This window comes from Heliangelus exortis, chromosome 17 (genome assembly GCF_036169615.1).
Source record: "Heliangelus exortis chromosome 17, bHelExo1.hap1, whole genome shotgun sequence".
Lineage (NCBI taxonomy): Eukaryota > Metazoa > Chordata > Aves > Apodiformes > Trochilidae > Heliangelus > Heliangelus exortis.
The window spans coordinates 10,065,919-10,091,491 of record NC_092438.1 but is presented as its reverse complement, the minus strand read 5'-3'; the positions used below and the strand labels follow the sequence as shown (position 1 = coordinate 10,091,491).

The window sequence follows — 25,573 nt, the reverse complement described above, 5'->3', positions numbered from 1 at the left end:
TTTTACTTATTTAAAAAAATAAAAATCAATCATGTAAAAATAATCACTGCAGCCAATCACTCTAATCATCAGAGAGAGGACCAGGTCTTGGCCTGACTAAAGAGCACAGCCTGTTTAATTTATCAAAGAGGGAGACTGAGAGATGATTTGATTGCAGCATTTGTCACAGGGAGAATACACTGGCCCAAAGAGGTAACCTAATCTACCAGGAAAAGGCCTAATAACCACCTCTTCCTGGAAGCTAAAACCAGACCAATAGATCTTGGAAATAAGGAGAGATCTTTTAACAATGATTAGCTATTAGAACAAGCTACCGATCTCTGTCTCTTAATGCCTTTAAATCTGGACCAGATGCTTTTCTGGAAGCTTTTGCAGAGGAGAGGAGCAGGGTTTATTGAGAAAGTTAATGGGCTGTTGCAGGCAGGAAGGGGAAAACTGCCCTGCTCACCTCCAAAACACGGGCTGGATCTTGGAGAGGAAAACGCCAGGAGGATGCTCTTGCAGCATCTTTCCTGGAAAAACCTGCCAGCCAGTGCAGCAGATTCCCAAAGCTCCCATGCCTCTGCTCCCAGGGTTTGTTACCCCATGTGGCACTAAGAAACCCATGGCTTCATCTGGGAAAGCATTTAACGATGCCAGAGCCAGCAGCTCCCCAGGGATGGTTTCCACTGCCTCCAGAATTCCTCCCTCAGTGGCTGCTTGAAACAGAAATTCCCAGGGAGCCTGAGCTGACACTGGCACCAGGGGAAATGCCTTACCAGGGTGGTCAGTCCTGGCTTTACTTCCACTCCAGACATCCTCATTTTCAGGGCTTAGAGCTAAATTTAAGGCTGGTGGCAGCAGGGAGCAGTGAGGATGGGGAAGGACCTTGCAGGCATGGCCAAGGTGTTTCTAGCAGGGGTGCTCACTGATGGGCTGAGGTCAGGGCCATTTCCTCACTGCCCACCTCCATTTTTAATACTCAAGATCTCTTTAAATCCTAAAACCCTTTTGGAAACAGCATTACACCAGCCCTGGCTGCCATGCAGAGAAGGCACCACACTGCTCTGCCTCCTGACAAACCCTCCCCAGCCATACTGAGGTGAAGCACCACATTTCAGAGGGCTGGAGGCAGGAACTTTGCCACAAGCCCTGCTGGAGATGCTGCTCCCCCACCCAGCCTGGCTCCAGCTCCCTCCTGGCTGCTTTGAGAAGCAACAGATCTCTCCAAATTTATTCCCTTGCCCACACAATTTGCCCTGGTGCCATTGGGGGTGGTTGGGAGCAGCTCGGGTACCGCAGGGTGGTACCCAGGGATGCTGGGTTGTCTCTGGGGTAACCATAGTAACAGAGCAGCATCTCTGCTCTCCTGCCAGCAACTTGCTTTTTCATCCTGAATTAAGGTGGACCCTCACTGACTCCTTTCTCTCCCCCCTCACCTGCCCTGAATGTCAATGCCAAGAGGTCTCTCACCAAAGGGCTGGCACTCCAGTTCCTCAGGCCACTTCCCATCCCATCCCATGCTGGGTTTTGTCCCCCTGTATAACAGGAAAATGCCAGGGGACCATCCCCAGGATCCTGCAGGGAAGGCAGAGGCTGGAGTTTCTCCTTAACACAGATTTACAAGTGTGAGTGGGACAAAATTAGGGGTTTCCTTCCACTTGTTGTTAAAAGGTCACTCTCAAGGTTAAAAACCTTAAATGCTAACTTCTATTTTTTATAATTGCCAAACCCCTCTATTAGTAACAACACGCCGGCTCATTGCTATGGATTGAATTTTTCAGCCCTGAATGTAATTATCACCCATTTAAGTACTTTGTTCACCTTTCACATTTCTCCCCGTGTGGGGAAGGCAAACACATGAGTCAGCGTCCCTTTTTCTGTCAGTTTTCAGCAGTTTTGGTGACAAGCAGCCATGAATCAGCACAACGCTGCCAAATTCAGGTTGCAAATTCCCCAAGAGGCTGCACCTGGAGAAAAACCAGGGAGTTAAAGGAGGTGAGGGAGATCACTCCCCACCCTGACCTCAGGTTTGGTTTTTTTGGGGGGAAAAAAAAAAACCCAAACCACCAAACAAAAACAAATAAACAAAAACAAATGAGCAAATTTGGAATCAAATGGAGTAGGGTGGTGCTGCTGGAATGAATGGAAGGTGTGCTGGAGGGGTTCTGATGGGATAACAGGGCTGGGGATGGAGATGGAAGAAGAGATGGGTCCAAACTGGAGAACCAACACCCCTTCCCCTGCAGCCATCACATTTATTTTGAGAATACCTCATTAGGGCATAATTAAACCTTTCCCTCATTACCAGGGCAACCTGAAGACCCCAGGCAAGATGCTCATCCCCTTTCCAGGATCCCATGCTGGGGCTGGCATAGGGACTCCAGGCACTCGGGGACACTCTTCATGGGGAGGTGACCCTAAAAACCTGTTACTGGGGGCTGGCATCTCCCTGCTGGGGGCTTGCTGGCTGCTCAGGTCCGTGGCTGACTCAGCCCCAGATGGTTTTGCTGTGGGTGTTTATATAACCGTGCGTTTTGGTGGGGGCCGGTGAGCAGTGAGGGGGTGGGCACGGGGGCGAGGGAGGGAACAGAGCTAAAGATAAGCCTGGCAGCTCTGGCACTGCTTTGCCAGGCCCCAGGAGAGCTGCCAGGGGAAAAGGCTGCTGGGGATCAGGCACCCAACCACCCATGCCCGCTGTGGTGCTGAGGAGAAGCAGCTTTGCATCCCCCTGCCTTCTCCTCCCCGGTACCCGTCGGGCACCGCTGGCACTCGGACACAATTTGTCCTTCCCAGGTTCACCTTCCTGCTTGCAAACAGAGCAACAACCATCCCCATTCCTTAAAAAAAATTTTTCCGTGCCTGTGTTTCATGACCTGAACTGAACTGCATCACCCTCACCACTCCCTGTGCCCCTCCCGTGCCTTCTGCTCTGCTGGTGACAGCACCAATGCAGGCAAGAAGATCAGAAAGTTGATGTCTACTTCTCTTCAAGGGGTGTTTTGGGTAACCTCTGACCTCTGTAGAAGTCTCTTCTTTTGCCCAGTTTATCAACTCAATGGCAACACAAAGCTGACCCTTGTTTTATGGAAGTTTTTGTTTAAGGCTCTGGAGATTTGCCAAATGAAAGCCATTCTGATACAAAGGATGGGCTGGATGTGATGGGGTTTGGGGGCTTGGGCCAGGTGATTAACAACTTAAGGCTCTGCTCTGTGCCTGGGTGGGTTCTACAGGTCCCTCCAGCACCAGGGTTAACCATGAAAACCCAAGGATGGCTTTTATTTGGCTGGAACTGCCCTCCAGACAAGCCCTTCCCAACCCCAATGGGGCTAAACTTGGCTTTCACCCCGAAAACCCCTTCTTTGCCTTGTGTCAGGCCAAGAACACAGATGTGGAAGCAAACCTGAGAGCTTTGGGGCTGTTTGCAAGCCCTGGAGCAGATTCTCACGTTGGGGTCCTGGATGGCCAAGGGTCTGGGGGATGTCATCCTCTGATCCCTCCATCTGGCAGCACCAGTAACGATGCCGGGTGTGGGGGCGAAGGCAGCAACAGGCATTGGGTGTCAGCAGGAGGAGTGCAGGAGGAACAGCACTCAGATGGTTGGGGGAAGTCCACAGCTCCTGATAATGAAGAGAAAGACTAAATCAATCCCTTTGGAAAAGACAATGAGGGGCAGGGAGGACGAGGAGAAGTTTGGGTTCCTGCCAGCCATGGGTTTATGGAGCTGGAGGGGAGCAGGAAGGGGCTTCGTTCCCACAAGGCTGAGGTGGCACAGCCAGGGTGGCAGTGGTGACACGCAGCACTTGGAGGGCTGGCAGTGGCCGTGGGGGGTGTCTGGGTGCCCCCTCCCACACAGGTCTCTGCATCCCCTGTCCCAGGTCTCCTTCCTGCAGCCCCCAGCAGAGAGGGGACCGGATTTCTGGGGAGTGGGAATCTGGGGATTACACCACCCGAGTCTGACCAGCCAAAAATTGTTAAAATTCAGAATATCCGTAGCTCAAATCCAGCTTAAAAGTCAAACCAATCATCCAAACCATCTGCCTCACCATTGAAGATAATACTACTTTTATTGTTTCCCTAAGCTGCTAAGCAGCTTTTCAGCAAGAAAAACCCTCTCTGCTGGGACATTGGCAGTGGTGGGACAGCACGGTGGCTTTCCCCAGGTCCTGCTGGGACAGGGAAGCAAGGAAGGATGTGGTGACATGGGGGATGGAGAGCAGGGACTGGTGCTGGGGTTTGTTTCATCACTCACACCATGGTGGAGATTACTTTCCATGGCCTGCCCTGGAAACCTGGCAATGGAGGAGGAGTTGCAGTACCAGCTCCTCTCTAAGGCACCCCCAAAGTTTTCTGGAGGCTCTGGCAGCTGAGGGTGATGGGGCAGCCTGCAAGGGGAGCTGTTCTTGCTGCTGTCCCCCCCTGACCTTCTCCCAGGGGTATGTTGAACCCCCCCAAGAGGAGCCAGCCCCAGCCACAAGTTTTCCACCTGCAAACACTCTGCCTGTGAGCCAGGGAGAGGAGCTGGGCATGATCCTCCCCATTTCCCCAGGGAAAGGCTTCAAGCCACTCTCCAAATCCTGCTCTGCAACAGCCTGGCCTTCTTCTAGACCCCTTTTATACTGTGTTGTTGAAGTTCATCCTCTCCCAAACCCACCCCTATCCCAAGACCTCACCTGAGCAGGTTCCAAGGCAACAGGAACTGGTGGCTCTATTCCCATCTCCCACTGACAAAGGCACCATCCAATCATGCCCTTGGCTGACTAATTCCTGGCATGTAATTACCACTGCCTGGGCCGATGGATTTCAAACCAGGACACATGTGGGTAGGAAAAGGTCTAAGTGATGTTATTTGCCCCAGCCTGAAGGAGCTTGGGTTGGAGATGTGCCTGGGGTTAAAAAAAAAAAAAAAAAAAAAATCATCATCATTGTCTATAAGTTTGTGTTGATAAAGGTACTTATAAATAAAATCACCCCAGAGTCACTCACATTATCCATTCCTGCTGGTGTCTGGCTGTTCCTCTTGGCTTCACTCAGGATGAGTTTGCTTGGAGAGATGATTGTCCCATGGGAAGATGCATCTGAACCACAACTGCATTGTCTTCACATGGAGATAAGGAAGAATGAGCTGTGAGATCAGCAATCAACAAACCAAAAGAAAACTGTGCTTCTAAACATCATCCAGCTTTTCCTTTGACTTCTTTCAAGTGCCTGGCAGTGAGCTGCCCCTTCCTTTCCAGCCGGGAGAGGCAGAGGACTGCCAGCTCACACAAGTTTATGGGGGAATTTGCTACCTCAGCAACAGAGCCCCAGCTCCCCAGGCAGCTGGTGAGCAGAGTCACTGTTGTCACCTGGAAAGTGTGACATCTGGCACAGAGCATTTCCCTCCAGCTCAGTGCAATGGCTTGGGGGCCAGGGCAACCCCCCAGCTGCCCCATGGCTCTGGCAAAGCTGCCTTTGGTTTTATTCCTCCTCTCAAGGACTCTCCTGGGAGCTCAGCTCCTCTGTAACACTCCAAGATCTGGGGTGATCCCATTCTTCCCAAGCAACTGCCCGGGGCTCACCTGGGGGACCTGGCCTGTAGCAGCCAAAGCCACATCACTGATTTTAATTAGGGAGAGCTGCAATTAGTGGGACAGCAGCAGAGTGAGAGGAGAAGCTCTGGACTCTCAGGCTTGGCTACATCACAGTGTTGGGCTGCAAGGTTCCTGACACTTCCCTAATGAGCCTAGACAGACCTCCTGCCTTTACTAGCAACTGAGGAGGGGGTTGATCATTGGACCCCCAGGACAAATCCTACCTGGACACACCCCAGATACAACACAGCCAGATCTTGAGTCAGTCCAGATTTAGAGGTCTGCAGAATTTCATCTAGCAGAGCAGTTCAGGAATCTGCCCCATGAGCAGACTGATGGGTGACATCCACAATTCTACTTCTCTGTGTCTGTGTCCTTTCTGCATGCAGCAATCCAGGGGTTATGCTGAGGGGCAGGAGAGGACAATATTTTGCACTTGCACCCTTTCCACTGAGTGATTCCAGCCCTGTGGATGAATATGAGCTCTTTGATCTCCACATCAGAGATATCCAAACATGGGGATGCAGGGAAAAGCAGCTGGGAGGCACCAGAGGGGTCAGTCCCTTGGAGCTGTGTTCGACTCACTGCAACCATTGCCAGAGAGCTCCACAGATTCCCATATGCCACAAGCCATAAAGCATCCCTTGGAGGCCCATCATCAACATCAATCATCTGGTGTACACATGACAACAAGCCACAGGAACCACAGGGAGCAGCAGGCAGGGCTGGGACTGTCACCATGTCCCTGCTGCACGTGAATTCCTGACATGGGAGTGGGAGCTGCTGCCTCCAGCTCAGGGCTGGGCTGGCAGAGGGAGCTGCTCCCATCCCACCCATCCTCATCCTCCCACTGGAAGAGGGATTTGCTGCTCTGAGGAGCAGAGAGCAGGTCCTCAGCTGATGTGCCTGGTTTGCAGATCCCTGGTGCCATTTCCGAGATGCTGGCAAGCATCCCCTGAAGAAGAAAGAAGCTGAGCCAAGCCTGGAGTGACCTGCTGGGACAGGGGAGGCACCTTTCACTCTTCCATCATCTGCTGAAGATTTATATAAAGAGGGATTCTCCACAGGATGGCCTGGCCCTCAGAGGGTGATGCTCACTGTGCTGGAATCCCCCCGGGATCAGGGTGAGCCTCAGTCTCTGCCACTGCTTCCTTGATGTGTCCCAGGGACCCTCAGTATTTAGCACTGTGCCCAAGACCACTGAGATTTGGCTACTTGGCCAAAAAGCCAACCTAGAAGTTATCTCAGCCCCATCTACCAGGCTGGCTGCTCCTCTGGGACAGCAGGAAGGGCACTGGGACTGAACTGAGTTCTCAGTCCCAACTCAAACACAACCTAGTGTGGAAACCCTATGGAAAGGAGGCAAGCCCAGAGCTGGAGACAGGTCAGTGGTTCTTGGACTTCTCTGCCAGAGCCCTTTGTGTGTCACCTTGGTCACCTCCTTTAACATTCATGACTCAATTCTATCAGAAACTGGTTTCCAGGTCCTGATCCCAATGCCAAAGCACAGTCACTAGTTCTGACACCCCAAACTGCACTGCAAAGTCAGCACAAATAGGAGCACCAGTGGTCCCCTCATGGTGAGGGAATCTCCTTGCTCCCAGGAGCTGGACACCAGAGCAGGCTCAGAAAGGATCCAGTAACCTGGAAAAGTAACAAGACTGCAGCCACCCCATGTGCCCTGCTCCATCATCCCAGCCTCATTACTCCCATGGCCATGTGCACACATGGCAGCAGGATGGGCAATGCCAAGGACTCCTCAGGCACCATCACCTGATCCCTGCATCTTGCTCCAAGGCTGGACAAAAATAAATCTGGGAGTACTGCAACAGAGCTGCTCTGGCAGGGCAGGCTGGGGCTGAGCCCACTCTTCCAGGGATAATGTTCATTCCAGTGACCAGCTGGGAGAAATGCAGATATTCCCCTCGTGCCTCTCCAGCCTCCTGCTGCAGAGAACCTGTAGCTCAGCATCCAGGGGTGGCTGGAGGCATTTGCTGCCCTGCAGCCCTCAGCTGAGCAGGAAAGGACATGGATTTTCTCCTCCCATTTGAATTTTCTAATTGATAAAAAGGTCCTTCCTTATGGGTGAGGTGCTCCAGGTGGCCAAGTGTCTTCCAGGAACCCTGCTCTGAGCTGGAAACATCAAAACCCCACACAGGAACTCTCCTTCTAAACAGCCCAGCATGTTCACAGCCTGGTGCAGTGATAAAATGGGAGAAAAAGCTGGATCTGAGCAGAAAACTAAGCAAGGAAACTGCAGAAATATGGTCCTGGGGAAAGCAGGAATACAACCCTTTGGCTTCCCTCACTTTCCAGCGAGTCTCACACTCCCAACACTTCTGCTTTGCAAAGAGCAGATCTGGTGCTGGCTGGGTCACAGCCCCATCCACATCATCAGACAACAGCTTGACCTCTGGTGCATCCAAAGAGCCTTCTGCCTCTCCCACAACATTCCAGGGAACCCCAAGGCTTTGGGATCAGCAGCTTTCCTCCTCCCAGCATGGTCCTGGGACTCCCCCTGCCTCTCTCCATCATGCTGGCTGTCCCTGACTTCACTCACCCCCTTCTCCCCAGGCCATACCTGGTTCTTCTTCTGAAGGCGTCATGACTTCACTGTCTATTTTTATCCAGCCCACTGCTAAGTAAAAGCAGAGTTGACACTGGCTTTTGTAAAGAAAAAAAAAAAAAAAAAAAAAAAAAAAAGGCATTTTTCTTATTGTGTGGGAAAAGATCCACGGGTTGGGTTTTCTTTTTCTTCCCCCTTCCCTTGGAGATCTCCCAAAGCAAACGAGTGCGGTTAACTGGAAAATAGGATGATTCACCAGGCCCCTGGACAGATGGTACCTGGGTCCACACTTCCCCAGCTCCTGGCAAGGGAAAATGCCCCCTATAAAACTTAAAATAGAGAGATGATCCTGTGTCCATCACAGGATCTGTGTTACAAAGCAAACATGTCTCCAGTGACCTCCTGCATCCACCCAGACCGTGTGGTTCATTCCGTTTTGGTGTCTTGCACCAGAGGAGCAGTTTGGGGTGTGCAGGGACCAACTGGGGGCATGGGGTGTTCCCAAAGGTTGTAGCCTACCTCTAGATGCTGGAAGCTGAGCAACAAGCTGGGTTACATCCCCCAGAGAACGGATGGAGAAGCCTTGAGCTGTCCCAGGAGCTGTCCCAGAGCTGTTGCTGTGTGATGAGGTGTGTCCTCCTCCATGGAGCATCTGCCACGCAATGTCCTTGCTCTGGGGTGCTGAGAAGATGCTGAGGCACAGAAAAAACAGCCAGAAAATCCCTGTGGATGAACAAACAGTGGGGCCAGATCAGTGAAGTAACACTTATCCTCCTTGCAGCCTCTGACATGGGCCATGGAGAGGACCATTTTCCTCATGGTGGGACTCGAATCCCATCTGGACAGTGCAGGAATCTGCTGTCCTTTCCAGAGGCAGGGAAGGTCTGGTTTTAACTGCCCCCAACTCCTCCCTCCACATGGGCAGTGGGACCTCTCAAACCTGTTCACCCTGATGGCATTCCCTCCACAGACACCCAAATTCTGGCACCACCAGCAGCAGGGCTGGCACTGCAAGGTGGCCTCACCTCAGGGGTGTCCTGGGTCAGGAACGCAGCAAAGTGAAGGGCTCCTGAGAAATGTTGGGGCATCACAACCCCTGAAGCACAGCCAAAAAGGAGGAAGTCTTATCCATCACCAGTGTCCTTTTAAGACAGGTGACAGTACTGGAAAAGACTGGGGTAAAAACTGGAGCTGAATGAGCCTTGGGGTGACCCAGGAGTGAACTGTTCCCTGCTGAGATGCCAGTTCCTGGACATCAGGAGCAGGGCTGTGTTCAGGGTCTGCCTTTCCCTTCCTGGGACATTCCAAGAGCAGAGGAGCCCAAAGCACAGGCCAAATTCCCAGCACTTTAAAATTCCCCCTTGGAAGCTTTTTGGCTGCTGAAGGTCTGAGTTATTTCTGGCTGCTCTCAGCAGGAACGTTTTTCTCTTGCTTGGTAGCAGGGCAGGGAGGAACAAAGAGCTCAGCTCTGCCTCAGCAGGGACAACCACTGCCCTGGCAGCACAGGCAGGAGCTGGGTGTCCAATCCCTGCTCCCCAGGCTGGGAATCAGCTCCTGAACTGCTCACTGACTGACTAAGAGACATAAAAAAGCTTCTTCCTACCTCTCACCTTTAAATCAGACCTTTTCTGCCCAAAGAGGTCAGCAGCCCCCAATCCTCACATCCTGTCCTGCACCCTGGATTTGCTCCTGCATCATCACTGGAGGCAGATCCCAGATAATCTGGGTTGCAGCAACACTTCAGCTCTTAAAAGGGCTCTTGGGACAGAAAGAACAAGGTTTCTTAAGCAAGCCAGAGATGATAAGCCTCAAATAAGTGACAGGCAATCGTGGTGGCACCTCATTGCCCACATTGCCACAGCTGCTCTGGGCATTTTTATCAGCTTTGCCCTCCTCCTGTTGCCTTAGTATTTTATTCAGAAGCACCCACTCACTCCCCTGATGACTTGGGGTGGGCAGCAACCTGCTGCCTCCATACCCATTCCTCTGCCTCTGCCCAAAGACAAGGCTGTGACAGCCCCCAGGTCACCCCTGGAGATAGATTAAGGGGAGGAATCCCATTTTTTTTTAATGGCAAATATCTCAAATTGTGCTGTTATAGGTTTAGAAGGAAAATACAGGCAGCACCCAGGTTTGGCAGCAATGTGGGCACCCTGGGGGCAGGAGGTGTCTGTGGGGTGAGGAACAGTTTTAGGGCTACAAATGCTCTTCTGAATCCCCCCCCTGCTCTCAGTGGAGAGGTGCTGGCTCTGCAGAAGGCTCCAGTTTTGCAGAGAGATGTTCAACAGAGCCAGGACTGTTCTGGAAGGGTTAAACTCACCCACTCCACCCACCAGAATGGTCCCAGCACCCTCCCCAGTGGTGTGGTGTTCAGCTGCAGCAGTAGGAAAGGGGTTGTATTCCCTGCCCACCCACCCAACCTGCTCCTTCAGCAGCTGAACAAGCACCCAGTGCCAGGGGAGACTGTTCCTGGTGGGGCAGAGTGAGGAGAGATGCAGCAGTGACCTTGGCCCTGGCATCAGGAGCAGAGGTGGGTGGTCTCTGATCCACACCAGACCACTGGAAAGGGCAGAGATGTCCACTCTGAAGCTCCTTGTGTGGGGAGCTGGCAGAAGTGCAAACATCCCAGGGCTGGGATTTGGGGCTGCTGGAATTCACTCTGGCCACAAACTTTTCCTGGGCTGGCTGCAGCTCAGAGCACAGTGATTTGGCACTCAGGATCCCCAAATGCCCCAGAACTCACCCCAAACTCAGCCCCAGGGACTCCTCACTTTGATCCAGTCACCAGCTGAGCCACAGGAACCAGGTGCACATCAGTTAATGTCTTTTCCAGAGGGCTCAGGGGGAAAGGGGGGAAGTGAGAACAGCCAGTTTAGCCCAACCTCCCAGTGTGGACACACCTGGAGGAGGTCATTGCTGTCACAAGCTTCTCACAGACAAGGACTTTCTCCCTGTAATAATCCTGCAAGTCAACAAACAGGTTCCAGAACCAAGCCCCAGGAGGTGCAGAGGGACATGGTCACTGTCCTCATGACCCCACTCCACCACACCTCCTGCCTCTCCCACTGCCTGCTGATCCTCTCCATGGAAATTTGCTATTTTAACCCTGATAACAAACTGTGCCCAGCACTGGAGCTCCCCTGCAGCACTTTGGCCTCCCAGCATCAATCCATCTCCTGGATTTAGTGTCACAAGAGCATCATGGAAAATAGTATTGATCCAGCAAGGTGGTGACTTAATTTGAGGGCTGTAATGAGGCACTGATTTAACCTTATTACCCAAAGGTAAGTAGAGCTGCTGGGTGCCCTGTGCCTGGGGGGGGACCTGGTTCTGCTGCTGCCCTCCTCCTCACGTGGGAAGGTGCCTCCAAGGACATGTTGGTGTTGGGGAAAGGCTGGGGTTGTGGTGTCCAGAGCTGAGTGCTCTGGCACCTTTGTGCTCAGGCTCTTTGATCATGCCCAGAGCCACAGGAGAGTTCAGATCCAGCACAACCCTCCCTGAGAGCAGCAGCTCTCAGTATTGCTCTCTCCAGTGCTTCCCTCCATCTCCACACTGCTTCCTCCTCACTTATCTCTAGGAAGCCTCTTAGTATTAATGGACTGCCTGAAAACAGCAGGTCCTGGTTTCACAAGAGGGTGGCAATGCAGGGGAGAGCAGCCATTAGGAGACTTCCAGCCTGCCACCAACTCACTTTACATTCTTGATGAAGTCCTTGAGCTCCATTTCCTCATTAATGCATCACACACATGATCACTCCTTAACTCAGAGGTATTTGCCCTCCCTTCCCTTGGGCCATGCAGCTTAACTGTCTGGACATCTTCTGCTCTCCAGGGGTTTTGTGACTTCTCCAAGTCAGAGCTGGGGGTCCCCAGGACTGAAGAACTGCTGTGGGACGGAACCAAGAGCCTGAGCTGTGCCCAGGAGGGCAATGGGGGCAGCTGGAGTGCTCCTCATTTATGAACAGCCAGGCAGCAGGCAGGGTGGGGGAAGCTGCAGTTTTTACTGACCCATGGGCTGGGGAACACTCACTGGGGAAGCTCACACTGACACCAGCAGCTCAGTTCTACAAATCACCAGGGTGATGACTTTAACTGAGTCCTCCTCTGCTGATGACAATGATTTTTCCAACCACCCTGACCACCAGCTTGCATTATCAGTCTCTACCAAATCAAGCTCCCCAGAGCCCTGATTTTTTCCTGAACTCCTGAGACATCACCACCACCCTCTGCCCCTTCCAGGAGGCTTCCCTCTCCTCAGCTGGAAGCAGGTCCAGCCTCCTGATAACACTTCTTTCTGTCCACAAAGGAAATGGAGTAGAGGAGAACCCTGTGCAGACACAGAATAACAGCCCAGCTCCCACTGATCTGAGCTGGGACTTGCAGGTGACTCTTCCCTGCTCTCTGCCAGGCCTGGGAAAAGCCAGGCAGACTGAACAGAAAACAAATGCTTAAATGTCCCCAAGCAAATGATCCCAAAGATGTCTCAGCACAACCTCACAAGGATCTCCTCCTCCTCACAGCTGGTGGAGGCAGGACATGAGCACACATCAGTATGACTGTCCCTGCCTCCAGGACTGTCACTGCCAGCTAAATGAGGTCTCAGCACATGGAGAGAGTGTTATTGCTCTCACAAGTCAGGGCAGGTGCTGCTATCTCTGGGACACTGCAAAACTGTATTGTTCTATAAGTTTTTGGTGTAACCAACCTCAGCAGCATGTGAAGGTACTGCCTGAATGGCCTCAGGAGAAGGCAGTGGAATAAAACATCCTGAGGTTCATATGCTCTTCCCAGCTGTGTAGGGGCATCTTCCTGGCTCTCCTGTTCCAGATCTGGGCAGTGAATCTGGATCTCCACAGAGCAGTGTAGCATCAACCTGGCTGAAACATGTAGGGGGGGGGGGGGAAGAAAAAAAAAAAAAGATCAGACCAAAACAAAATAAGAAGCAAGAAAAACTCCCAGAAACCAGGAAAGAATCACAGAGTGAAGGGAAGGAAGAAGCAGCTCTGCCTTCCAGTCCTTCAGGCAGGCATCATGTATAACCAACCCACATCTCCTACCAAACCTGGGCAACTTCATCCCTCCTCCTCCTCACATGTGTATGCAGGAAGAGTGGACCCCTAAGGAGAGGGTCAGGGAAGGGTTGTGTCCTCCTCCCTTTTCCTCCCACCCACCACCACCCGTGCTTGGCAAGGAGCAGGGTTAGTGGCCTTTTTCTAACAGCAGGGACTGGAGACACCACGTTCTCACCCAGTTCACCACCCAACCCCATCCCCTTGCTTCTTTCTGCACGTTCCAACCCTCACTGCTTCAGAGATGTTCTCCCAGCACTGCCTCCCCTCACCGCCTCCGGCAGAAACTCGAACGTCAGCGCCTGTGGGGGGAGAACCGGGGGCTGGGGACCGAACTTTGGGCTGTGTGGGAAGCTCCCCACACTCAGCACTGAGGGCGAAGTTTAAGGAGGATGTTCAAGGGGTTCCAACAGTTTAAGAAACCCCAAGAGCTCGCCCAGGCTGGCTGGAGGCTTTAAGGCAGGGATAACCCCTCGGTGGCACAGGAATGGCACAAGGAAAGCTTGAGGGGGGTATGGGGAGGGGGAGAGAGACTGGAAGAGGATAAAGAGGTTGGGGAACTGCCGCCCCCTTGTCCCTTCTCACTCTTTGACATGCAAATCACATTTCTCTTTCAAGGAGCAATGAAAAACCTCTGCTTTTGGCAGGGCTCAGAGGGCTAAGTCAGATCCCCGGAGTCGCTGCCTCCTGAACCTGAACCTGTACCCTCCAGCCTGCTTCATATTCCTGCCTGTGTCCCCAGCCTGTGTCCCCAGCAACCCCCCTGCTAAGCCCAGTCAGCACTGGGATTTCTTTACAATCATCCGAGTTGCAAATAGGTTGCTGGGAGAGACAGATGCCAAGGGAGAAAGGTTAAACAGATACTGCCCTCAAAAAAAAAAAAAAAAAAAAAAAAAAAAAAGATCCAATTGAGCTTTGCAGTTTCTAAACCAGCCTCATTAGATCGTGAGCTAAGTGTGCACAAGCAGTTTTGGCAAGGAGAAACAAAAGACCTGAGAGGAGGAAGAGAAAGGATGAATGAACAAAAGGAAGGAAAGCTGCTCACGTTTTCAGTCCCTGAAGTTCACTTGCCTCTCTTTTAATGCCCAAGCACTTTTCCTCACGAGGCACCTTTCAGAAAGGTAGGAAACAGGAAGTAGGAGAATTACTACCACCCGGTTTCTCACTAGATCCTATTAAATAAAAAGAATGGGAGCAAAGAAAAATTCCCAAGGTGAGAAAAAATCCATCATTAATTGCCAGGGCCCCTGGGGAAGGGTGGGGAGGGGGCTGGAGCAGAGATGTTGAGCTGAATTCAATTACAGCCCTGCTCAGAATCAGGCAGGAAGATGTGGCTCCTTTCACTGTGTCAATTAAAGGAGTGACTGGGAATGATGAACTTCTCTGCACAGCCTCTGACCCGTGAGTTAAAAGACTCTTCCATCCGGCACTGCCTGATGGCTCCGTGGCTCCCACCGGGAACATATGGGCTCATGGACAGCCCAGGAATGCCAGAAGGCATCTTTGTAGGCTGGGCACTCGACAAAACCGAGCCGTGTGCCCTCTGCAGAAATTGTGGTGCTCTGCAGGAAGGTGGCATCGTGAACAGGAATTAATTTGCAGCCACTGTTTTTTTCCCTTTGTGTTACCTGAGCTGAACAGAGCAGCACCAGCCTGAGCTCAGGGCAGCTGAGCACATGCAGCTTACTCAGAGTTCTTCAGTACATATTTTCTTGGGTCCTTGTTTAGCATTTCCCTTGGGGAGCTAGGAAATAGCTGGGCCACACTCCCCTAGGGCCCTGTGAAAAGAGAGAAGGTGGAGAAGCTTTCTAAAGGGATCTGGACACTAAAATCATGGCATCAAATCACTCACACATCCAGGCTGATGGAACCACGTCCAGCTCCACTCATACCAGCCAGGTGCTGCCCTGATCCTACTTTTTCTACTGAAAGCTGGGGGGTACAAGAGCACAAAGCAGCTGCCAGGAAACACCATATCCTTTCCCCTTCCCTGTCCTCCACCCTAGATCAGGTTTGGGTATCCTCAACTTGAGGTCTTCCATCATTTTTCCCTTGCAAGTTGAACACAGAGTATAAGAGCTCCTGGACATGCAGAGCAGTCCCAGTTAATCCACTTCTCTCTTCCTCCTGCCCCTCACCTTTACCATGAGGAGAAGAAGCACTGGTAGAAGATAACAAACCAGCAGCAATCCATCCATCAAGCAGTGCAAGATCAAAGCACAAAGGTGTGCTCAGGGATGGGCTGAGTAAACTTCATGGTGTCTTAAATGTAAGGCAGTGCACATGTGCCAGGGAAAATAAACAGGAGAAACCATGGAAAAGGGAGAAAAACAGCAAGGAGACTCCAGGCTGGGCCAGGCAGGGCTCTGAGAGCAGAACCCAGAGAAGTCAGGGCTGGAGATGCCTGTGCTGAGCACTGACAGAGCTGTGAGCATGGCCACATCCCCTGCTTCTGATTCCTGCTGGGTTCAGGCAGGCAGGAGCACATCCTTCCCTTGCAGGACCAGAGAACTTCAAAGGAACCTCCACTCCATTGCTGCTTTCCCCTCCCACCTTGAGAGGACCTGCAAGTCCCCCATTTTCAGCTGACTGCTCTCATCAAAGGAGTAACAACACTGTCCCAACTGACACCATTTCACACTTTCAAAAGGATCTCCTTTCCACAGTTTCCCCTTCAAGGGCTGAAAACATCCTTTCTTCTGTTAGCTCCTACTATTTTCCTCCTCCTTGGAAAACACTTGTTTTATTGAGCAATTTCCACTGCAACACAGAGAGCTCATTTCTTACCATTCTGGAGCCATCACACCTGACAAGCTGACAGGATACCACGGGCTGTTTCAAAACCTTCCTGGCATCCTCACATCCTCCCTCCAAGAAAACTGTTGCTATAAAGGTCTGGTTCCTCTCTGCCAGCACAGCCCAGGGTGCAGGACTCCAAGCAACAAGGATACAAGCTGATCCTGAGCCCTCTGTGGAGTAGCTGAAACCAGGAGCACCACAAAGTTAGCAAAGATAAAGAGGCCCTATACAAGCACTTATATATATATATATATATATATATATAGCTCTTGAGTTCCTTTCTTGCTGGTGCTAAAGTGGCATTGCTGGCACCTGGGGAAGTAGATCCTCAAGAGATGAGGCTAATTGATGGAATTCTTCATGGCCAGTTAATGGATAAGTGCTAATTGATGGAAGAGGCTGAGCAGGGGAATGTGTTGTGGGAAGAGCTTCTCTGGGGCCTTGGGAGGGAGAACAAAGGATCTGTGTAATGTCAGGCAGGGCCTGGGATGAGAGGAATCTCTATTTCTAATGTTCTTGGCCTCTTTACAAAGATTCCCAAAACTCCTGTAATGAATGGATGAGCAGGATGAGCAATGCTTCATTCCCAGCCCCAGAGCACAGTTCCAGCAGCCAAGGAAGAGGTTTGTTACAGCAACAAAACCCAGCAGTGTGTAGGAAAAAAAACTTTCCTGCTGCAGCTCCTAACATTGCCTCCAGCTTCACCTTTGTAGCCAGATCCTCAGTCTGAGGGTGTGGGGACCATAACTTGAGGTTTGTGAATGTCTCTGCTCACCACCACTGGTGAAGTGGAAAGGAAAGGTTATGACTGTAAATCAGAGCTTTGGGAAAGAGGAGGGAGGCAAAATGCCATCCCCTTCTACCTGGGAGCTTTTGGGCTCATGTCTGAATCACTTCTTCATCCAACAGAGCATGTCCATGTTTCAAGACACTTCCAGCATCTTTCTCCTTCTTTCCCTGCCTTTCTCAGCTTCCTTGGAGCTCAGAAGGTATCAAGGTGTCCTGGAGGTGAAATAGAAGGCTGTCCCCACTTGAGATGGTAAGAAATGCTCTCCTGCCCCCAAAACAATAGGCTTATTCCTGAGGAGAGGCTCCCGAGCTGAGCAGATGCCACATGTTCAGAGAGCTCTCAGCAGGAATAAAAGGAGAGAGAAGGAAGAGGCACGTTCTGTACCCACTGACTAAACCCTGAGGCTTTGTTTGCTTGCTCTCTCCAGCTCTCATAAAAGTCAAATGAGCTTTTTAACTCAGAGCCTCTGGGGGAACGGAGAGGGCTGGGATGAGTGCAGCATCACCTCCTGCATCTCCCCATCTGGGGGGCCTCAGGGAGCCATTGCAAGTCCTTTGGTTTTACAGGAATAACCTAGACTGGAGCTCCTTCTCCTGTAATTTTCTCCAGCTAGGAGTAATTCAGTAAGGCCATAAAAAGAGGTAGCCAAAGCCCAGATATTTCAAGAGGTTATGGAGAATGCTGAACTTCTGAAGGGCTCAACTTGAAGCTGAACAGGAACTGGGGATGAACAGAGAGAGGCAGGCAGGCACACTGACTCCTTCATCTCACACTTCTCTCCCTGCTGAGCTGTCAGGCAGGACCAAAGGGCTGCCCAGGATGAGGAGTGTTTGGGAGTGATGAAGCAGAGAGCACAAAGCTTCCCAAACTCTTTCCTCCAGCCTGGGAACTACCACGGCAGCAGCCAAAGCAGCAATTTCCCCTGTCAGGAGGAAGGGAAAAAAGTGAGGAGTGCTTAGCAGGGAGGTGTAAAGGGAAATCCTATTTTACAAGGTCCCAGTCAGTGCTGTTTGTACCGAGTGACAGACCTGACAGCAGCATTTAGTGACAAAACACAAACAGTGTCTGGCGGGTACAAAACAACAGCCGGGACTCAGCGATCTCTGCCCTGGTGGGTATTTGGATGCTGAGAGACAGTTCCCAGGTAACACGTGGGGCCTTTTATTTGAAAACTGCTCATGTTATTATTATCTTGCCTCCCACTGCAAAAGGCAAAGAGAAAAGAGGCAGGGAGAGGGAGAGTGACAAGCTGAAAATTTTTATGGGGGAAAAAAAAAATGAATAAGTGGTGGGGGGGACATGAATAAGGGAGGGGGGGAGTTAAAAGTAAATGTCACTTTGTAAAGAAGGAAAAACAAAGTCAGAAGGCTCAGGGCTGAGTCAGGGTGTTGCAGGGTTCCTGAGGAAGACTCTTGTTTTTTGGCAATCAGTAATCCAAAGGGCTCTGCGTGTGTGCGTGAAGTTATTGACTGACTGCATTACATCCACTTATCCCCCATTAAGCAGCAGGCTTCAGTCTGATCCCAAACAGCAAGGAATTAAGAGTAACTCGACCCTGCATTTCTAGAAAGGTTTTCATCTCCCAGGAATCCAAAGTGCTTCAGCAGCCCTCCAGGGAATGCAGGACTGACATCCAGACTGGGCTGGTGGGGGACAGGCTGCTGTGTACAGCAGTGATGGGAGGGAACCCCCTCTCCTCCTGCAAGGAGCTATAGGATCCCTGTTATGCAAGCAGAGTGGGGAAGGGTTGGCTTCCAAGGACACAGATTATAATTAGCCCAGCTCAGAACAAGTAGCAATTCCTCCCCTGCTGAGCTTCTCCCAGTTCAGCTTCACACAAATCATCTCCCCTCTCTGCCTGAGTCCCTGCACACAAGAACCAGACAGCCCTTCCAGTCTGGCAGGGATAAGTGGCTACAGGACTCCGTAAAGATCCAGGAATTTTTCAGTGATAGAGCTGACTTAAAAAGTTTTTGTTCTTTTCTGCCCCCACTTCAGTTTTCCACCCCCTCAGCGGTACTGATGCAACTGTTGGTGGATCCGTGGGGAAACCAGACCACAGAAATGATCTGGTTTGTTGGTTGTTTCTGTTTTGTTTTTTTTTTTTAATTAAAATACTCCAACCTTCTTTGTTTTTCTAAGTTCACTTCCATCACTTCAGCAGAACAGGTTTCTTGCAGTCTCAGAGCAGCACAAAGTTTTATGAAGAGGTGGGGAGAGGCTCCCAGGGGTGAGAAGGAATCTGATGGGGACCCCTGGGTCCTGCTGGTGATGCTTTACCCTGGTGACTCCTGCAGCTCTGCCAAGCCAGCTCCATCCAGATGTCCCTGCAGCTGGCACAGGGGGACACTTACACTCTCTTGTTTCAAAGATACTTTGCTTTGTGTCCCTGGCCTCTCTGCCATGCCTCAGCTGATGCTACAGCAAAGCCTCTTTGTAATAGATGTCACTGGAACTGCTGCTGCTCCTGGAGCTAAAGAATCATAGAACCATAGAATGGGCTGGGTTGGAAGGGACCTCAGAGATCATCAAGTCCAACCCTTGATCCACTCCCACTGCAGTTCCCAGCCCATGGCACTGAGTGCCACATCCAGGCTCTTTTGAAATATCTCCAGGGATGGAGAATCCACCCCTTCCCTGGGCAGCCCATTCCAATGGCTGATCACCCTCTCCAGAAAGAAATTCTTTCTAATGTCCAACCTAAACCTCCCCTGGCACAACTTGAGACCTCTTGTGCCCTCTTGTCTTGCTGAGAGTTGCCTGGGAGCAGAGCCCAACACCCCCTGGCTCCAACCTCCTTTCAGGGAGTTGGAGAGAGTGATGAGGTCTCCCCTGAGCCTCCTCTTCTCCAGCCTCAACACCCCCAGCTCCCTCAGCCTCTCCTCATAGGATCTGTGCTCGAGTCCCTTCACCAGCCCAGTTGCCTCCTTTGGACCTGCTCCAGCACCTCAATCTCCTTCCTGAGCTGAGGGGCCCAGAACTGGACACAGGACTCGAAGAACTGGGCAGCTCTAAAGGAAGAGCAAACTGCAGCTTCCTCCAGGGGAAACTGAGTCAACTGGAAGTGCAGGGTTTCCAGGTCATCCCAGACCTCTAAGGTAGAACTGGGGAAACACCTTGAAGGAATGGATGAAATCAGAGCATTTAACCCCTGCTGTGTCAGCAGCCATGGAAGTCCCAGCACCTGCACACTTACATTGGGCTCCATGATGATGATGATGATGATGATGATGATGATGATGATGATGATCTTCAAGGTCTTTTCCACCCTAAGTGTTTCTACACCCCAGCTGCCTCCCCCCACAATACTGGGAGACTTCACTTCTGCCCCAACACATAGCAGTGATCCTTGACTACACTGCTTCTGCCCTGCACCACTTCCCAAATCCTCCAGATGGGAGCTGGGGACAACGATGTTTGTCACCTTGAAAGCAGCTGGTGTCCCAGTACCTGTGGGTTTTTCCAGCGTCTCCAAGGATTGTTGGCCACCCAGCTGGCCACCCATGTAAACCCTTTCAAAGGCCTGTAGTCAACTTCTGACTCCCAGAGCAGCACCCAGAAGCCACCCCAGGTGCACTGCTCTGTGCTGAGCAGGAGACAGCACGTGTGGAAGGCATCTTGAGCTCCAGGAGGCTCAGGTGAGTCAGACCCAGTCCCCTTTTTCCCTGCGGTGCAGTTGTACCAGGACCTGACAGCATCAGCTGGCTTTTGTCACTGCTCCACATCAGAGCTGTCAGTCCTGAAGACAATGGAAGGTGTGTGGAGGGGGAGGAATTGAGCATCTCTGCACTCCATTGGCTTCTCAGAACGATGCCAAAGTGGCGAGCAAGGAGTTTTTGATTAGCAGCCTGCTGCAGCAAGAGGATTAGTGAGGACGTCAGTGACTGTGGCAGCACTGAAATTAAATTAAAAAGCAATGCTTGAGCTTCCTCTACTACTGTTTTGTGGGGAAGAGCCTGGCTGGCAGTGATGAGAGCTCTGGAGGGCACAGAGCCTCTGGAAAGTTCACCCACCCTTACCATCCCATGGATGGGGAACATCTCCCTTCAGCTCTGCTGCCTGGTCTGCAAAGGACTGGAGTCACACTCAGTGCAAACTCAGCTTTCCCTGCACACAGCTCCTCAGACTCACGTGTTGCCGTGGCAGTGAGAATGAAAGAGAAGGAAAAGAGCCTGGAGAAGCAAAATTCAGGGGCAAGGAGTGAAGAAGCAGAAAACCTCAAGTGAATGAAACGCTCAGATCGTGCCAGCTGAGTTCTCCGCTGAGGAGGGGTGGGGTGTTTGTGCCTCCTTCAGGCATATCACGGAGTCTCCCGTCCCCCAGCCCTGCTGGGAAGCTCTCCCACGTGGATTCTCAAACCACCCCTCGTGTGCCTTGTCCCTCGCCTCTCCCTCGCGTTCGGGGGTAGCTTCCTGTGAACGCCCACGGAGTGATTCGTTCTCTTGTTCCCTCCCTCCCCGCATCCCTCCACGGGAAGATGCCGATGGGAATGCTGACAGCAGCAAGGCAGCTGGTGGGCAATGCCCCGGGGTCCTTTTTGTGCCTCTCAGCTCTGGGTTTTATTGTTTCCCAGCAGCCTTGCACCCGCCTGCTGTCCCCATCTCGCACAGATGCAGTCAGGTACCTCCCGCAGAGAAATCAGCTTTTTATTCTATTTGTAGAAGAGCAAGGAGGCTGTGAAGGGATCCAGCACAAATCCTATGAGGAAGGGCTGAGGGAGCTGGGGGTGTTTGGTCTGGAGAAGAGGAGGCTCCTGAAAGGAGGCTGGAGCCAGGTGGAGGTCAGGCTCTTCTCCCAAGTAGCTACCAGTCAGAGAAGAGGCCATGGGCTTCAGCTCTGCCAGGGGAGGGTTAGGTTGGATATTAGGAGGAATTCTTTACAGAGAGGGTGATCAGGCTGCCCAGGGAGGGGGTGGATTCTCCATCCCTGGAGGTTTTTAAGAAGAGACTGAATGTGGCACTGAGTGCCATGGGCTGGGAACCACAGGGGATTAAGGACTGGACTTGATCTCAGAGGTCCTTTCCAACCAGGATGGTTCTGTGATTCTGTAGAGCATAGAACACAAGGACTTTGATACCATCTAGATACTGTATTTATCCTCCTAAAACTAGAGGTAGGGAAAGTGTTGTTACAATGATTATTTTCCTGATACAGAAGTTATGTTCGAGGCAGGGTAAGTGATTTGATAAAGGTCTTGGGAACACTGACAGAACAAGGTCCATTTCTCCTAGATCTCAAACCAATACCTGAAGTACAAGTGCATCCTTCCTTTCAGAAAGGCCTTAGAACAAGTCTGTCTCCCTGAAGTGTTGAGGCATTATGTAAAATAAATTGGCTTGGTCTGTGCAGGACCAGGTACAATGGGTTTCTAAATTAAACCCTTTTAAATGGAAATGGTAAGACAGGTGTGAAAGAAGATACCTACAGGCTGGAAAGCTTAATCAGAAATGAAAGTTGCTGAATGGGCCAGACACAGTCATTTGAGCAAGAACTGTATAATGTTGCTGCAAAACAGCAACAAAATGGCTGTTGTTTTAACCATCCCATGCAACCTGCTCTGCCCCTGTTTCAGAAGCACTCAGGCACTCACTGTGTTCCTGCTGCAGTCACCAGTTGTCCAAGGACCCTGTGTGATCCCAACCCATGGCTTTCCATCAGCTTCCACAGCTAAAATGCTCTGTGATGGCTGAGTGGCATTTCATCTCCACAGCAATCCTCTGGAAGTGACATATGGGGGAAAGAATACATTCAGCATCAGGACAAAAGGTACAAAATAAGCAGAATGAGAGGAAGTTTAAAAATTAATCAGAGCTCCAAGTGCTGTCAAGTTTCTCCTCCTGCCTCCCTATGCAGACACACAGCCATCACCAAAGATTAGAACTGATCACTGACCAGGGCAGGGCAGAGAAGATGGGATAATAATGGAGTTTTCCAGCAACTGGCAGAGTAGGAAAGATTTTAGTGCCCAGCATCCTGTGCTATGAACAGGTACTGCATGTTCCTCATGTGCTGTGCTGGGAGCAGGACAGCTGAACATCAGGGCTCAAGCACAGCACAGTCAGAATTCAGGTTTGACTCCTTCTGATAGGGCCATGGAAAGGTAAACCCAAGGAGCTTTCAGAGCATGGTGTTAGACTCTTCTAGAACACACTGTACAGATCTCTTCCTTCACTCCCCCTCCTCTGGAGCTGGTTCCTGTTCCCTTGCTATGAAAAGTTTGGTTGTCTTCTCCTTTTTCTGGCTGAATCTTTCCCTGGCAGTTAGCTGCCATGGTGATAGAAGTTACAGAAATTAGTAAGAAGAAGAGTCATAATTAACAATTGACTGACAGTTCCATCTGACCTGAGACAGTAGCTGAAAGCTGCCTCCCACTTCAATCTGCTTGCCACAAAACAGCCAGGAACATGCAGATTTGCTAGCCAAGGTGGTTTGGCTATTTGGCTGTGGCTGTCCTCAGCTCCTTTGGTGCTCAGAGCTCCAGTGAGGATGTGTCACCATTGCCCTCTTCTGGATTGTCAACCAGGTCCTGCTCCTAAGCATGGGAGATGTCACCAGCTAGTGATGGCACCATGAGGTGACTCCAAGGGGACTGTTCTGTAGGGGACCACTGGCACCTCATGCAAGTGCTTTGCATGATTTCCTTCAAAGACCTTCAGTTTCTTCCACATTTCTCCTTCCAGCATGGTGGCTACACCACTGTGCAGATTTACAGCAGAGAGTGGATTCAAATGGATGGAGAAAGTAGGAAAACTTTGTTGCTAAATATGTGGTCAATTCAAGATCTTTGTGAGGGTGTGAAGGGCTGCAGGTTCAAAACCTCCTGGGATTTGAGGTTGAATTGAAAGGAGATGGGTGGTTAAGCTGAGGAACTCCTTGCCACAGGATGTCAAAGGGGCTAAAATGTGTGTGAACTTCAGGGAAGCCTGGAAAAGTTTGTGGAAGAGAAATCTGCTGAGGGTTACTGATTACCTAGGACTTCTAACAATTTATGTAAGTTATGTTTCCAAAGGAAATATATATTTATGGAAGGAAAGTCTTCCTAGTCCTTCCTAGGCACCCTCTTTGGGGCTATATATAAGACAGGACACCAAATCAGCCCTTTGCTGAGCCAGTGTAAGCACATTCCTGTTATGAATATGGAAAAGCACAGAGATCCAATCACAGGGGTCAGGTCCTCAGCTTCTGCCTCAAGGTTTTGTTCAGCTTGAGGCAGACAGGGACTCAGTAATTGCTTAGTGACACACTTGGGGCCTGGCCCACCATCGAGCTCTTGAGATCTGGTGGTTTTGTAATGCACAAAATTATGCAGCAACTGCACTGTTTTATATGGAGAAGAAAATTAGCCAGACTCAAGGCAGCACATTACTTATGGACTGAGCAAGGCAATTTTTCACACTCAGCTGGAAAGTATTTCTCCACTTGTCTGTCTGCTGGAGTACGTGCAATATGGTAACCAGACCTAAGTGACACTGGAAATTATGGGGCTGTTGTCAGCATCCAAGGACTGAAAATAGGCAGCAAATGGGAAACTGGTGAGGAGTTTCATCAGCTTGACATGGCTCTGTAATGGACTTTGGAGTCCAGAGCAAGCTGATGACAGCTGTTAATCCCTTCTAGCACAACCCAGCCTTCCTCTCAGTCCTTCTCTGCTCTTTGAATAGTGTATATCCCAAACAGGGAAAAAATGGGAGAGGGCATCTCCCCTTTCACCCAGCGTGGGGCAAAGGAAAGGTGGGGGGAATGGTAGCCCCTGCAGCAGGGGAGAAGTAGAGAGAATGATGGGTGAGAAGGGCAGGGATGCATGGAGTGTCTGTCACGTGGATGGGATGGATCCTGGGGGAACAGGGACCAGTGAGGACATGGTAGGAGGGCACAAATACTTAAAAATATATACCTGCACCTGGGATATAGGGGAAAGCATAACACAGAGACCTCTTGGTTTAAGGGATAGACCAGAGGGATTGTAGAGTGTCTCTGGTATTGATCTGTCAGACTGGGACTATCCAGAAAAGAATGGAAAGAAAAGGACCCCAAGTCCAGTGCGGTCAGTCCCAGCATGAAGCCCTAAACCTAACACTGGGATAGAAGGGGCAAACCCACAGCACCTCAGGATCATCACCAGTGGGGCTCTGCCAAATGAAGACCCAGGCACTGTACTGCAGAGGTCTAGAGAAGAACCTGTGAGATGGAGCTGTTTTCTGTCATTTGTCAAGGGTGATAAATGGCAGACAGAACAAGTAGCTCACAACACACATAAAAGATCCTCTTTAGGATCTGGATGATAGAGTGCCTGGCAGATAGATAGGAACTAAAAGTCAGGATCCCTGACCCCTGTTAAAAACTTGCAAATGTACATCAGACAACAGACACACTCTGTTCCAGCTCCCTGCTTTCCAGGAAGTGTAAGAGTCACTGCCTGCCTTAGCAAAACACCCTCCATTCACATTTGGGGAGCTCCTGGATAGCAGAAACCTTGCAAGTGCAAAGCATTCTCCCTTCAGCAGCCTGCAGGAGCACTCCAGCAAGATTTCAGCTCCCCTCAGATCCGGTGGCAGGTCCCAGCCAGTGGCGGGTCCCGCGTGTGTGTGACTGTGACTCACCCAGGATTACTGAGCTGCAGATTCATCTATTGTTGCAAGTGACTTGGAGCTGCCTACAGACAATCCTTCAGAATAGGGAACAATGGGGAACCTGCACATCTGAAGAAAGCCTCCTCTGCATGGCAACTTATTGCCATCGTAACCAGCATAAACAAGAGCAATTAAGACAATTTGAGAGCATCACCTCCTCCCTCTGGG

General features: G+C 51.0%; 2 long non-coding RNA genes across 2 annotated transcripts; both read right to left on the bottom strand.

Moving 5' to 3' along the window:
• Window positions 1-3,155: 3,155 nt before the first annotated feature.
• On the bottom strand, window positions 3,156-5,769 carry LOC139803893 (uncharacterized). The gene is made up of 3 exons (XR_011729199.1): window positions 4,966-5,769; window positions 4,653-4,865; window positions 3,156-3,599 (listed from the first exon to the last, which is right to left on the bottom strand). It is a non-coding gene; the product is annotated as an uncharacterized lncRNA (long non-coding RNA).
• A 2,148-nt stretch (window positions 5,770-7,917) lies between these two features.
• On the bottom strand, window positions 7,918-9,868 carry LOC139804145 (uncharacterized). Its single transcript, XR_011729288.1, has 3 exons — window positions 9,729-9,868; window positions 8,638-8,841; window positions 7,918-8,216 (listed from the first exon to the last, which is right to left on the bottom strand). It is a non-coding gene; the product is annotated as an uncharacterized lncRNA (long non-coding RNA).
• Between the last annotated feature and the right edge of the window lie 15,705 nt (window positions 9,869-25,573).